Source organism: Sciurus vulgaris, assembly GCF_902686455.1.
Source record: "Sciurus vulgaris genome assembly, chromosome: 13".
NCBI classification, from domain to species: Eukaryota; Metazoa; Chordata; class Mammalia; order Rodentia; family Sciuridae; genus Sciurus; species Sciurus vulgaris.
The window spans coordinates 76,324,100-76,337,559 of NC_136474.1; positions in this window are offsets into that span (position 1 = coordinate 76,324,100).

Sequence of the window (13,460 nt, forward strand, 5' to 3'; positions counted from 1 at the left end):
AAAATACCTGCCAAATCACTAATTTCCCAGAATTCTGCCACCTTGAAGAATTTTACAGGAAGAAGGCTTCTAAGTAGGATCTCTTGTCTGCCTTGAGAAATTGTTACCTAAAGCAAAGCATTTCCTTTTATTGGAGAGTTAAAGGAGATGAGCCAGAGACAAGCAGAAGTAAAACAAGACCACACTTAAAATCAAAAGTAAGATGCATTTTGTGTCAAAATTATACAAGCTTTGCGTTGTTAATTCAAAGTACTACTGGTACCCGGGTTGTATTTTCTCAACTCCTTATCAGTCTTGGAAGAGGATCTGATAGAAAATATCTTTCCGAGTATTACTACATTAGATGAGACATTAATTGTCTTGCTAAACCTCAGAAATATGCAAGTAAACCTCTATGGGAAGAATACAGTGTACATAGTTTGCTGACCTTTGTCTGAATTGCTTCAGAAGTGAATGTGAAAATGAAAAGCACTCTGAATTATATTTGAGGTTTATTTTTTCTCATTTCTTACCATAGATAGATATTCACAGAAAAAGACACACATTGGGACTACCAAAATTTAAAAGAAAAAAGTCCTCCTGCATGCTACTTTCTATATAAATAAACATTTAAGTTAAAAGTCTAAATCTAATCATTAAATATAATGCTAAAAACTCAAATATGTCTAATAAAGCCAGAAACAGAATGACATTTGGATATAAAGTAAATGTTTCATTTACCTTTAAATTTTCTTTCTTTCTTTCTTTCTTTCTTTCTTTCTTTCTTTCTTTCTTTCTTTCTTCCTTCCTTTCTTTCTTTCTCTCTCTCTCTCTCTCTCTCTCTCTCTCTCTCTCTCTCTCTTTCTTTCTTTCTTTTTTTCCTTTTTCTTTTTCTTTCTGTGTGTGTGTGTGTGTGTGTGTGTGTGTGTGTGAGTGTGTGCGCGCGCATGATGACTATTCCATGTAAATAAGCATCAAAGAACATAGAACTCATATTTTAGGGGGTCTGGTCATGTGTCCCTGATCAAGTATATCTTCATATCAGGAAGTGTATGAATGAGTTAATTTATGGTCAGACATAGTTTTTAATTATTTTATTTCTCTTTGGAATCAAAGGTGGTTATTTCACCTATCTAGCTAATTCTGATTTATAGAATAAAGAGAGAGAGAAAACTCTATATATGTCAATAAACTTTCCATTCTGGATTTCAAGAGCCTGACAAGTTGAGTAAGTTAGTAAATATTTGGAAAATATTGTCACCATTCTACCTCATAATTAATGTAAAGTTTGTGGCCTTACCATGTGGCTTTATGAAACTTTCTCATTCCTCAACATTTATTTAGCATCTAATATATATCAGGCAGTGAATCAGGCATAATATGATGAGTAAGACATAGGTCCCACTGTACAGGAAACCCTTGAGTTGCCTGTGGAGACAGTATTTCTGCCATTAGTTATCCCTTTATAAACCTTTGAACTCTGACAATTTGACCAGTGGCATAAGTTGTCCTCATTTCTGTGAATAAGTGGGACACAAACAGTCAAATGAGAAATTTAATTTTAATTAAAATGTTTCAATTCAACTTCATAGAAGTTTAATAACAATAAGAATAGAACTGAACCCAAAAGGAGACTGTGATTTTAAATTAAAATGAAGGATGCAACTCCATAAATGTGTATGTGTGTGTGTGTGTGTGTGTGTGTGTGTGTGTAAGATTTTTGTAAACTTACCTTTAAACATTTTTATTTGGTTTTGTATGGTGGTTATTCCATATAAGCAAGAACCAAAAGAAAGTAGAACTCAAATATTATGGTGGTCATATGTCCCCAGCTGTTTTAGTCATCTTTATCACTGCTGTGACCAAAAGACCTGACAAGAACAGTGAGAGGAGGAAAAGTTTATTTTGTGACTCGTGGTTTCAGGGATCTTAGTCCATAGATGACTGGGTCCATTCCTCATGTTCCAAGGTGAGGCAAGATGGTGGTGGAAGGCTAGCTATGGCTGAGGAAAGTGGCTAAGGACATCACACCAGGAAGCAGAAAGAGAGAGCTCTGCTCAAAAATGAAAAAATATGTACCCCTAGGGAACACCCCTGAGACCCACCTCTTCCTCCACCTATCTGCCTACAGTTATCATCCAGTTAATCTCTATTAGGATTAAGGCACTAATTGGGTTTAGGCTCTCATAACCCAATAATTTCTCTTCTAAACTTTCTTCCATTGTCTCACACATGAGCTTTGACGGACACCTAATACCTAAATCATAACCAAGTACACCTTCACGTCAGGGATTAAATACACACATATATATATATATTTACTAGATAAATACACATATATATTTGTGTGTGTGTGTGTTTAGCTCATGTATATATATACATTTGTGTACACTGATATATATGCATGCATATACATATATACACATAGAGTCACCTGAAAGCTTGACTGTGGAGGACACTTGCATATAGAGAAACTTAGAAAAATCTATTAGGAAAAGATAGGTGTGCCTAGAAATAAAAAATTAAAAAGGATTAATGAAAGGGTGGGTACAAAATGATTAATGTTATCTCAAAATTCTGGAAGTTTAGATGAAATTTTCTTTCATATGGCTTTTCTGTGTTGTTAGAATGCTTTGTATTTGTCATTTATACAATTAAATTAATGCTGATTTTATAGTGAAAAAAAAAAAAAGACCCTTGCAATAACTCTAAGCCACCAGCACTTTAGACTCCCACCCAAATAAATCATGCTGATTGGCAATAGACATTTTTAAGGGCTCAGTCAGGTTTCAGAACAACCATTGGAAATCAGCAGTTCATTTACTGCTGAGGTCTTCTTTTTAGCTCTGGATTCAAGCAGACCAACCCAGAGCTGTGTACTTGGATTATATTGCTTCGCTTTTATCTTCCCCTCTCCTCCCACCAAAGCCATTGGCATTTTGACATTGTATTAAATGAAGCAAACAAGTAAAGTCTACTAAAAATGTACTCACCAAAGATCTGCTACATAACAGCATTTAAAGGCACCTTTTCTTATACAAACTTTTCAGAATTTGGTATGAGTCAAGAACCATGTGTATTTTTACATTTATAACATTTCCTATTTTGCTTTGGCTGACAGGAAGATTTTAGCACAGATATTGTAATGCAACTTTAATTACTATATATTGGAGTTGTTTAACTATCTTATTTCTCATGATTGTTTCTCTGAACAGCTTTTTAAGGTGCATTTTTCCTAACTAATTTTGCCCCCCATGAAATTTTAATACCACAAATATGCCATGTTTATATACAAAATGCATATTTGTCCTTTATACATAAAGAGTATGATTTCTCACTCCCCATAAAATTAGTTAATCCACTGAAAAAGCATGCTCTGTAGTAACTAAAGGTCTATATATATCTTTCTGTTAATATTGCTACATCTTAACTTGCCATCCTATTTAATTTTTTCTGGTTCTCTGTGTGTCCACATACACACACACACACACATACATACATACACACACACACACTCAAATATAGTTGTTAAATGTATTCTTGTAAATTACTCCAAATGCAGACAATATGTTATATTATTAAGTAAAAAGATAAGTATGTTGGCACGATAGCAGAGTAAAAGTACTGGCCTTTGTCTCCCCTGCCCCACATACAAATTACACTCATGAATAAAAATGCCTTAGGAGTGTTCAAGAGTCCAATTAAGAACCTACAAGTGGTAACAATAAAATGAGAGTAGGAGATTACCACACAGAGGGTATCAGTGGGGAGACTGGCATCACTGAAATGTCTGGCGATGGCTAGAAAAAGAGAATAAGGGTAGGGCCATTATATCAGTTATATTGAGGTGCATCATGACACATACCCTTGGGGTCCCAAGCTCTGTGTTCTCCAGTAGGATTTCGGCTACTTTTGACACTGAGGATCTGCTCCAGCCCCAGAGGTGGACTCCCTACAGTATTTATGTAGGATGGCCCTACAGTATTTGTTAGCATTAACCCTAATGGCCTTCTCTACAGAAGTCACCATTGGCTTTCATCAAAGACATAACCAATAGCTGTCAATGTTATGAATCCCTGAAAATAAAAATGCTATTACAAACCCAAGAAAGATTGTTGTGCTGCTATTGTGCTATCTCAGGACCAGGGAGGCCAGCCCAAATAACTCCACATATGCTTTGAACACCAAAGACAGCTACTTCATGTTCGCCTATCTTTCAGACCTTGGCTCCACAGCTAATCCACGTGTGTAAATGTGCTCCAGACCCACTTCTGAGGAAATCTGTGTATGCATGCATCCCAGGCACTGGAGTAACCACTGCTATAGAATAGCCAAAAATGTAGAAACCATAGCGGTTGTTACTCTGCAAATGACTAAGCCGCTAACCTTGGCCCTGTACCACAATCACTGAAATGTTTTGCAGAAGACGAACCCCACACCAGAAATATCCCCTGAGCTACAACATCTTCTTTGGGAGAGAGTTCAGGAGAGCCCTAGGGCCCTTCGCCATGGAAGACTCCAATGGCTCTCACTGCTGCTGTGGTCACCTGAAGCCTTTACTATGGCAGACACTTGAATTTTCACTAATACTGACCTCAGCTGACAGAGCTGCATGGAAACTATGCCGTTGAGCCTTCCCAGGAGGTAGAACCACCACACCCCATGCAGGTAGGGCCCTCCTACCCACTTGTGTGTGTTCTTGCCAATACTAGTCTGCAAGGTCTAGGAGAGGTCTACTCCGTGAAATGTGCAGACAACAATACAAGTCTACAAAAAACAAGCAAACAAAAACCAGAAAATGAAAGAAACAAGGCAATATCAAAAGACTGTAATAACTATCAGTAATCCCAAATAAATGGATATCTGAATTTTCAGACAAATAATTTAAAGTAATATTTAAGGAATCTCAGGGTGCTATAAGAAAGAATAGATAAAAACTCAATGAGTAGTAAAAAAATACAATAACAAAACTAATTCAACAGAGAGAAATTTTAAAAGAACTGAACAGAAATTTTGGAGCTAAGGTATACAATGAACAAAATTAAAAATTCAATACAGAGTATCAATAGCAGACTCCATAGAGCAGAAGAAAAAAGTTGAGAGCCGAAAGATAGATTATTTCAAAATAACCAGTGAGAGAAGTTCAAAAACCCAGTTGAATAATGGGACACCATCAAGTGAAGTGATAGTCACATAGGGATATTTTAGAAGGAGAAGAGAAGAGAAATGGAACGAAAAGCTTAATTAAAAAATAGTGACTGAAAAATTCCCAAATCCAGAGAGAGATGTGAACATCAGATACATGAAGCATAGATTCAGATTCTCCACTTACAGATTCAACTCAGAGAGGAATTCAACAAGGCACATTATATTAAAGCAGTCAAAAATCAAAAACAAAGAATTTTTAAGCAGCAAGAGAAGAGAAATTCATCTTATACAAAGTAACACTCACAAGAATATCATCAAAATAAATTTTTTTAAAGCCTTGTAGACACACAAGACCTGGTAAGTTTCTTCAGAAATGAAAGAAAAAGACTTTCCCAGGCAAACACAACCTGGGGGACTTTGTCACACTAGACCTGCCTTCCAGAAATACTAACGAGAGTTCTTCAAGTTCAAATAAAACAGTGCTGATTAGTAACATGCATGTTTAAAACTCACTGGCTGTTATTCTGTTCTTCTTTTTCTGGGCTTTGAACTGTAATGTTAGGTCATTTAGTTGTTGACTTTCTATTCTTTTCTTGAATGTGCTCCATGCAATGAATTTTCCTCTTAGTACCACTTTCATAGTGTCCCAGAAATTTTGATATGTTGTATCATCATTCTCATTTACCTCTAAGAATTTTTTTTTATCTCCTCCCTTATGTTTTCTGTTATCCATGTTTCATTCAATAACATATTATTTAGTCTCCAGGTGTTGGAGTAATTTCTGTTTTTTATTTTGTCATTGAATTCTAATTTTATTCCATTATGGTCTGATAGAACAAAAGGCAATATCTCTAGTTTTTGAATTTACTAAGGACTGCTTTGTGGCATAACATATGGTCTATTTTTGAGTAGGTTCTATTGGCTGCTGAGAATAAAGTGAATTCACTCATTGATGGATGGAATATTCTATACATGTCTGTTAAGTCTAGGTTATTGATTGTGTTATTGAGTTCTATGGTTTCTTTGTTTATTTTTTGTTTGGAATATCTATCCAGTGGTGACAGTAGTGTGTTAAAGTCACCCAGAATTATTGTGTTGTGGTCTATTTGATTCCTGGAATTGAGAAGAATTTGTTTGATGTTCATGGATGCACTGTTGTTTGGGGCATAAATATTTACGATCGTTATGTCTTCCTGATTTATGCTTCCCTTAAGCAGTATGAAATGTCCTTCTTTATCCATTCTGACTAACTTTGGTTTGAAGTCCACTTTATCTGAAATAAGGACGGAAACACCCACTTTTTTACTGAGTCCATGTGTGTGGTAGGTATTTTCCCATCCTTTCACCTTTAGTCTGTGGATGTCTTTTTCTATGAGATGAGTCTCTAGAAGGCAGCATGTTGTTGGGTCTTTCTTTTTAATCCATTCTGCCAGTCTATGTCTTCTGACTGATGAGTTTAGGCCATTAACATTCAGGGTTATTATTGAGATATGATTTGTATTCCCAGTCATTTGGGCTTATTTTGTTGGTTCTTTGAAAAATTAAACAAAATAGACAAACCCTTAGCCACACTAGCAAAGAGAAGGAGAGAGAAAACTCAAATTACTAAAATTTGTGATGAAAAAGGAAATATCACGACAGATACCACTGAAATTCATAACATAATGAGAAGCTACTTTGAAAAATCGATATTCCAACAAAATAGAAAATATCGAAGACATCAACAAATTTCTAGAGACATATGCTCCTCCCAAACTGAACCAGGAGGAGCATACACTATTTAAACAGATCAATATCAAGCAATAAAATAGAAGAAGACATCAAAAGCCTACCATCCAAGAAAAGCCCAGGACCAGATGAATTCTCAGCCGAGTAATACAAGACCTTCAAAGGAGAACTCATTCCAATACTTCCCAAAGTATTCCAGGAAAAGAAATGGAGGGAACCCTACCAAACTCATTCTATGAAGCTAACATCACCCTCATACCCAAACCAGGAAAAACACATCAAGGAAAGAAAATTTTAGACCAATATCCTTGATGAATATAGATGTAAAGATCCTTAATAAAAAAACTGGCAAACCATATCCAAAAACATATTAAGAAAAGTGTGCACCACGATCAAGTGGGGTCCACCCCTGGAATGCAAGGAGGTTTAACATCCATAAATCAATAAACGTAATCCATCATATCAATAGACTTAAGGATAAGAAGCATATGGTTATTTCAATTGATGCAGAAAAAGCGTTTGACAAAATACAACACCGCTTCATGCTCAAAACACTAGAAAAAATAGGGATAATGGGAACATTCCTTAACATTGTAAAGGCCATCTATGCTAAACCCATGGCCAATATCATTCTAAATGGTGAAAAACTGAAACCATTCCCCCTAAAAACTGGAACAAGGCAGGGATGCCCTCTTTCACCACTTCTATTCAACATTGTCCTCAAAACTCTAGCCAGAGCAATTAGACAGACCAAGGAAATTAAAGGGATATGTCACTATTTGCTGACGACATGATTCTATATTTAGAGGATCCAAAACCTCCTCCAGAAAACTTCTAGACCTCATCAATGAATTCAGCAAAATCGCAGGTAATAAAATCAACACGCATAAATCTAAAGCATTTTTATACACAAGCGACGAAACAGTTGAAAGGGAAATGAGGAAAACAACTCCATTTGCAATAGCCTCAAAAAAAAAAAAAATACTTGGGAATCAATCTAACCAAAGAGGTAAAAGATCTCTACAAGGAAAACTACAAAACAATGAAGAAAGAAATTAAGGAAAACCTTAGAAGATGGAAAGATCTCCCATGTTCTTGGATAGGCAGAATTAATATTATCAAACTCACCATACTTCCACAGGTGCTATACAGATTTAACTCAATTCCATTAAAATCCCTGTGACATTTCTCATAGAAACAGAAAAAGCAATCATGAAATTCATCTGGAAGAACAAAAGATCCAGAATAGCCGAAGCAATCCTGGGTAGGAAGAATAATGCAGGAAGTATCACTATAGCAGAACTTAAACTCTACTATAGAGCAATAGTAACAAAAATGGCATGGTATTGGCACCAAAATACACAGGTAGATCAATGGTACAGAATAGAAGACATGGAGACATACCCACATAAGTACAGTAACCTCATACTAGACAAGGGTGCCAAAGACTTACAATGGAGAAAAGATAACCTCTTCAACAAATGGTGCTGGGAAAACTGGAAGTCCATATGTGGTAAAATGAAATTAAACCCCTATCTCTCACTCTATACAAAACTCAACTCAAAATGGATCAAGGATCTAGGAATTAGAGCTAAGACCCTTCACCAAATAGAAGAAAAAATAGGCCCGAATCTCCATCATGTTGGCTTAGGACCAGACTTCCTTAACAAGATCCCCATAGCACAAGAAATAAAAGCAAGAATCAATAAATGGGATAGATTCAAACTAAAAAGATTTTTCCTAGCACAGGAAACAATCAATAATGTGAAAAAAGAGCCTTCAGAGTGGGAGAAAATCTTTTGCACACAAACTTCAGACAGAGCACTCATCTCCAAAGTTTATAAAGAACTTAAACTTTACACCCCAAATACAAAGAACCCCATCAATAAATGGGCTAAGGAAATGTGCAGACATTTCACAGAAGAAGATACATAGGTGACCCACAAATATATGAAAAGTTGCTCATCATCCCTAGTAATTAGGGAAATGCAAATTAAAACCACCCAAGAATTTCATCTAACTCCAATTAGAATGGCTATTAACAAGAACACAAGAAATAGTAAGTGTTGGTATGGATGTGGGGAAAAAGGCACACTCATACATTGCTGGTGGAGTTGCAAATTGGTAAAGCCACTCTGGAAAGCAGTGTGGAGATTCCTCAGAAAGCTTGGAATGGACTCACCATTTGACCCAGTTATCCCACTCCTCAGTTTCCACCCAAAGGACTTAAAATCAGCTTACCACAGTGATGTAGCCAAATCAATGTTCATAGCAGCTCAATTCACAATAGCTAGATTGTGGAACCAACCTAGATGCCCTTCAATTGAATGGATAAAGAAACTGTGGTATATATACACAATGGAATATTACTCAGCCATAAAGAATAATAAAAATATGGCATTTGCTGGTAAATGGATGAAGTTGGAAAATATCATGCTAAGAGAAATAGGCCAAGTCCAACAAACCAAAAGCTGAATGTTTTCTCTGATAGGTGCATGACAATATATAGCTATGGGGTGTGGTGGGGGGAAGAGAAGAATAAAGGAAGTTTGGATGGTGTAGAGGAAAAAGGGGTGGGAGGGGGTGGGAGTAGAAAAACGGTAGAATGAAACAGACAGTATTACCCTATAGGTATGTATGATTACATGAATGGTGTGATTATACATTGTGTACAACCAAAGAAATGAAATGTACCCCATTTGTGTACAATGAATCAAAATGTGTCCGTAAAAAAAATATTTTAATAAAAATAAATAAATGAAAAAAAAAAAAAACCTCACTGGCAAGGAAAGTATACTGTCAAGTTAGTAATATTCCAATGCTGTAATGGAGGTGCGAAAATCACTTAACTCTAGGACAAGTTAAACCAAAAGTACCTAAAGTAACTGTAGCTGCCATGATATTTTTCAGGGGTGTGGGTGGGGTTAACCAATACAAAAATTTAAATTGTGGCATCAAAAACATAATTGTAGGGTGCAAACTAAAAGGGTAGAATTTTTATACCTAATTAAAGTTATGTTTTTATTTATTGGGGCCCACCCAATCTCTTCAATTCGTGAAGAGTGCACCCTGAAGAATCAGAACACAGAGTTCGTGTTTATTAGCCAAAGCCAAGGAAGCTGGAATTTTGACCACAGCAGGACAGCGATAACTTCTCAAGCTAGAATAATTCTTTTGGGGCACAATGACCCTGATTAAGAAGAAAAATAAGGTTCCAACTGTACTACCTGCTAAGTACTTTAGGTGTATGTTTCCTAGCATTTTATGAGACCATATCGTATTTTGTCACTAGGGAAAATGTTTTCTTAGAACTAGTAAACAAGTTAGTTGTTTTCAATATGTTATGCAATAGTCAAGATTACTTCATACTGCTCTGTAAGAGATGTACTGAACAAAGCAATCTGCAGCTTTGCAGGATCCCCAGCTACCCACAATAAACAAATGGTCAACTTTAAGACTCAGAGTCTTCGTGAATAATTGTGGAACTCAACACTCAACAGTAGTTCATTCGAGGTGGTTATTTGTTCAAAATAGATTGTTTTAACTATAAGATGTTTTTGTGTAATGCACACAGTGACCACAAACAAAAAACCTACAGTTGATACACAAAAGATAAAGAGAAATGTATCAAAGCATACCAATATGGAAAATTCTTCAAATCATAAGAGAGAGGAAGAAAAGAACCAGGTACAAATCAGTCAGAAAAACAATGAAAAAAATGGCAATAATGAGTCCTTGCCTATATATAATCTAAAGGTTAATGGATTAAATTCTCTGATCAAAGACAAATTAGTTGAACAAATAAAAGAACAAAACTCAACTATTTACTGCCTCTAAGAGATGCCCTTTAGCTTTAAGGACACATAAGCTCAAAGTGAAGTAACGTAAAAGATATTCCTTGCAAAACAGAAACAAAAACAAAAACAAAAAAAGAAGTAATAGCTATGCTTCTATCACACATAGTAAAAAGTAAAAAGCTATAATAAGTGACACTCATTATATAATAATAAAAAGAATAATTCATCCAGAGGATATAATTGTAGATATTTACATACCCAACATAGAGCACCTAAATACAGGAAAAGAAAGTAAGAAAATGTGACAAGTCTAAATGCAAAAACAGACACCAACTTAATGATATTAGGAAACTTCAAGGCCTCACTTTCAACAATGAAGAAATCATTCAGAAAATCAGTAAGGAATCTGCGTGTGTGTGAGTGTGTGTATGTGTGTGTTTCTGGAGATCAACCCAGGACCTTGTGCATTTGAGGCAGCCATTACTGACTGAGCTTCCCATTAAGGAATCTTGGACTTTAACTGTATTCAGATCAAATGGACCTAACAGACATATGGAACACTGCTTCCAATGAAAGAAGAATATATATTCTTCTAAGGTTCACATGCAACATTGTGCAGGATAGATCATATTTTAAGACACAAAATAAATCTCAAGAAAATTGAAACTATAGAAAATACCTTTTCTGATTACAACAGTATGAGACTACACATCAAAAACAGGAGAAAACCTGGAAAATCCAGAAATGTGTGAAAATTAAACATCACAATTCAGAACAATTAATGGATCACAGAAAGAATTCAAAGGGAAATCAAAAATACCTTTGTGACTAATGGAAACGGAAGCATCAATGCAGCAAAAATAATTCTGAGAGGAACTATAAAAGGAAGAATCAAAGGTGGTATAAGAGAAAAAATAACAAAGATCAGATTAGAAATTAACAAAATAGAGACTAGAGAAATGAGAAAAGATGAGCAAAACTAAGTCCTTTTACATGAAAAGGTTAAAAAAAATCCACAAAACTTTAGCTAGACTGAAACAAAAAGAGATGACTCAAATACATAAAATCAGAAATAAAAGAGAAGACATTACAACTGTTATTGCAGAAATACAAATGATCATAATAAACTACTATGTGCAAATTACACACTAAAAAATTATAACCTAGAAGAAATAGATGAATTCATAGAAATATATAACTTCTCATAACTGAATCATGAAGAAATAGAAATTCTGAGTAGACCCATATTTAAACATTTTCTAAACCCAGAATCAGATTGTCTCGTGAGTGATGTCTACAAAAATGTAAAGAAGAATTAGTACCAATTCTTCTCAAACTTTTCTAAAAAATTGAAGAGGAAGGAACACTACCAAATTTATTTTTCAAGACTAGCACTACCTGTCACAATAGCACAGCCATTAAGGACAGTACAAAATATTTGGGGGACATTAACACTTATGACCATACCCACAAAACTGTTCAACAAAATACTAGCAAAAAAAACAATTCAACGGCACATAAAGAGGATTATTTGTCATAATGAGGTGGAATTTATATCTGAAATAGAAGGTGGTCCAACATATGCAAATCAGTAAATGATAACTCACATGAACAGAAGGAAGATTGAAGTCAAATGATCATCACTACTGAGGCAGAATGAAGTGTTTAACAAAATTAAGCATCCATACAGGATAAAACTAACTCAACATCTATACAGGGAAAAACTCCTAAGAAATTAGGTACAGAAGAAGTGTTTCTCATCACAAGGCCATATATTACAAACCCACTACTGATATCACACTTAATAGAAGGGAGAGTTGAATGCTTTTCCTGTACTATAAGGAACAAGACTAAGAATGCAGACTCCTGCCACTTCTACTGAACATGAGACCAGTCATCCTAGCCAGAATGATTTTAAGAAAAGTAAATGATAAGCATCCAAGTTGGAAGGAAAGAAGTGAAATCATTTCTGTTTGTAGGTGACATGATTTTAGATCGAGGAAGCCCTAAAGATACACATGAAAATTAGAACTACTAAATCCCATCAAGTTGTAAGATACAGAATGAACATACAAAAATTGGTTACATTTCTATACATTAACAATAAAATATCTGGAAGAGAAATTAAAAAAGCAATTTCATTTACAATAGAATTAAAAACAATACAATGCTTACAAATAAAGTGAGGAGTTGAATGATTGGTGCAATGAAAACTATAAGACCTTGATCAAAGCATTGAGGAAGACAAAAGAAATAATGGAAACATCTGCATGCTTGGATTGGAAGAATTAATATTGTGAACATTTAGTACAAATTTAGTGCAATCTCTATCAAAATTCAATGACATATTTTAGATAAATGGAAAAAAAAATCCTAAAATAAGTATTTAATCACAAGACTCCAAATAATCAAAGCAATCCTGAAAAGAATGAAGCTGGAGGCATCACATTGTCTTGATTTCAACTATCTTATAAAACTACAATAATTAAACAGAATGCAAAGGAATGAAAAAGGAAATTAGTCCAATAGAAGAGAGGAGAGAGCCCAGACATAAATTCAAGTATCCATGGTCCAATAATCTTGACAAGAATGCTGAGAACCAATGATGGAGAATGGATAGATTTTTTTTTTCCCAATAAATGGTACTTGGATAGAATTGCATCCATATGTAAATAAGAACAGTATCTTATACCATTTACAAAAAAGAAAAAAGAAATGGATTACATACTCAAATATAAGATCTGATACTGTAAAATTCCTGGAAGAAAACATAGGGGTATAAAAACCCTTGACATTAGTGTTGGCAAT